Raw genomic sequence first — 3,224 nt, forward strand, 5'->3', positions numbered from 1 at the left:
AAGGGTGGGATAGGGGATGTGGGAGAGAGGCTCTGTAGGGAGAGGATCTAGGTGTACTTGTAGCTGACTCACACTGCAGCATAGCAGAAATCAACACAATATTGTAAAACAGTTATCCTCCAGTTATAAAGCAAATTTTTTTAAAAGTTAAAAAAAAATACATATTATGCATAAGCGCTTACAGAGAAGCACACTGTAAGGAAATACCTCACAATATTAATAAAAAAATTTTTAAAGATAATTTTACTTATTTATTTATTTTTGGCTGAGCTGGGTTGTAGCTGCTGGACGGGCCTCTCATTGATGTGGCTTCTCTTGTTGCAGGGCACGGGTTCTAGGTAGCAAGGGCTTCAGATGTTGTGTGTGTTGTCTCAGTAGCTATGCTTCCAGGCTCTAGAGTAACAATAGCTGTGGCTTTCAGGAGGTGTGGTGCTCGGGCTTAGTTGCTCTGTGGCATGTAGGATCCTCCCGGATCAGGGATTGAACCCATGACTTCTGCTTTGGCAAGTGGATTCTTTACCACTGAGCCACCAGGGAAACTCCTTAATAAAACGTTTATGTATGTTTTCGGTGGATTTTCTACTTCCTTCTTCATGCTTTAATTTTTTTTCAGATTTTCTATATTGAATATACATTTTAATGACCAGGAAATAAATAAATATTTTTAACAAAGTAAGTGTTCTCAACTTTCATGCCCAATTAGTGAAGAATTTAAAGAGTCTGGATTTGGGGTAGTAAATTAAAGGAGTAACAAGATGTGTTTGTATAGGCTTCTTGGCCCCAAATTCCCTATCTTTGGTGATGAGTGTCTTTCTCTCTTCAGATATAGGAGGTGCTCTGTTCATATGATAGTATTGCTTCCTGATTTCAGGGACACAGAAAAGAGAGTCATTGTGTCCTTCTTACATTGGCTGTTTATTGAGTAACCTTATTTCAAAATAATTAATATTCCATTGAGGCATATTTTGGGATGACCTACCCTGGGCCTCAACAATTGGCATGAGACATAATAATACTAAATGATGTTAATGCCGACCCAACAATGTTAAGAGGCAGTAATCAAGCAAAAGCATTTATTTAGGGTCAAAGAATTGCAATTTGTGTTACACAGATTTGGGTAGCAACCCAAATAGTGTCACCCTGAGGAGACAAATCATGGGCTTTAAAAACCAAAAAAAAGAAGTCTGTATAAATTGCTTATAAAGAATTTTGATTGGTATTGGCAGCAGAAAGTTGTCTTGGCTAAACATGATTTTTGCTAAGGCTATCACTAAGCTAAAGTCTGTTATTAGAACAAGTTGCACTTATTCTTGCAGAGCCCTTGGAATATTTGCAGTTTGGCCCAGTTCTAAGGTTCATGTTTTAGCCAGTGAGGACAGGCATAAGGTCCACTTCCTTAATGGCTCTGGGCTCCATTAAAAAAAAACCCCTGACATAAGTGACTCCATTTTACTTAACATTTTCCATTAATAATAATAGAAAACACAAGCTGCTTTATTTTGTGTCAGGCACTGTATTATGTGTTTTACCAGAATTATCTCATTTAATTTTTTAAATCTTCAAAACGGATTTCTATGAGTTAGAACTCCATCACTGATTCAGGTACATGTGCTTCCAGAGTGCTTCTGCTCGCCTTCTGAGCTGTTCTGGTCGTCATCATATTGGCCTTCCATCAGTTCCATCAGCATACCAGTTCTTCCTGACTCGGGGCCTTTGTGTATGCTATTCTCACTGTCTGGAATGTTCCACTTACCCATTACCTTCTACCCCCAGCTCAAAAACAATTTTCCAGTTAACATTTACTTTTAGATTTCAGTTTCAATGCCCCCTTCTCAGGTCTTCCTTATCCCCAAATCCAGGTGAGATCCAATTATTTAATGATGTTATTAATACTAGGTACCTTTGTTTCCAAAATAATCTGTTATACATATATGGTATTTGTGTAGTTATTTGGGTCATGTGATTTCCTACATTAGGTTGTACATTTATGGCCATAGGAACCATGCTTAGGTTTCAATTTTATGTATTTATTTAATTTTGATCATTATTAACTTCCTAGCACTTACACATTATATATCATATAGTAGCCATTCAATTGATACTGTTTGGATAGATTTGAACTTGGAGACATTCAGTTTCCCCTGTTTACTTTTGAGATTTCCTCAGTTTGCGGTGCTTCTCTCACCACGTCTGCATCATACCTTCCTGGTACTTGGAGTGACCATGAGCAACCAATAATTTATGGTACTTGGGGTTTTTCCAGAACAATAACAGTCATCATGCTACTGTGACTTTCAGCTTCTATCAGCTTCCAGGATTCACTCCTCTCCCTGTTAATAGCATTTCTCCAATGAGAACAAAGGCTTTTAATTTTGTAGATTCATGATCAAACAGAGAGATGTGTGCCTTTGAGTTGACCACTATTCAAGTCAAAACCTGGAACAGTTATTTTTGAGACAAAAAGATGAGAAATGATCAAAGCCTGGGAATTTTTAGTGCAAATAAGGGTTGGTTCATGCATTTTAAAAGCATGACATTCATAATATCAGAGTGCAAGATGAAATTGCTAATGTAGAGATTACAGTTCAAGAAGGTAGTAAAACTTTCAGCTTCAAAGGCAGGAGAGACCAGCAACTTGATCAGTTCTCTCTGTCTGCTTGAGGGAAATTTAAAAAGGAAACAGAAAAAGAGACATCTCTGAATTGGGTTTTCATAAAGTCAAAGTTACAAAATTGAATCTACTTTAGGTTTTTCGTTATGTAAAAATGTTCTATGTGTATAAAAGGGAAATGACAAGATGAAAATTTTTTTTGAGGTAACAAGATTATAGGTGAATGTTTTCCTTTATTTAATTTTGACTTGCTTTCACATTGTCATAATCAATATACAACATATTTTTTAAGGGACTCCAAATCTTCTGTAGTTCCAAATTATAATTACTGTGTATTTACTATGTGCCGAGTTCCATATTATATCATTTTAGTTGTTCCCAATGACAGTGCTAAGAGGAATATTTTGAATAGGTTACAAAACAAAAGATAGAAATTTGCTCCTGGTCTTGTACCTTGGGAGAGGTAGCGCTGCAATTTGAACCTTGCTGGATCTGACTCCAAGCTTAGTTTTGATCCATTGTCCTATCCTTTTCTTTTGATCCCTCGACCTTCTTTTCGAGTTGCTTGACACAGTTTCCTGAAAGACTTTATAAATTCCTTGACACTGACAAA

Source organism: Cervus canadensis, chromosome 4 (assembly GCF_019320065.1).
Source record: "Cervus canadensis isolate Bull #8, Minnesota chromosome 4, ASM1932006v1, whole genome shotgun sequence".
NCBI classification, from domain to species: Eukaryota; Metazoa; Chordata; class Mammalia; order Artiodactyla; family Cervidae; genus Cervus; species Cervus canadensis.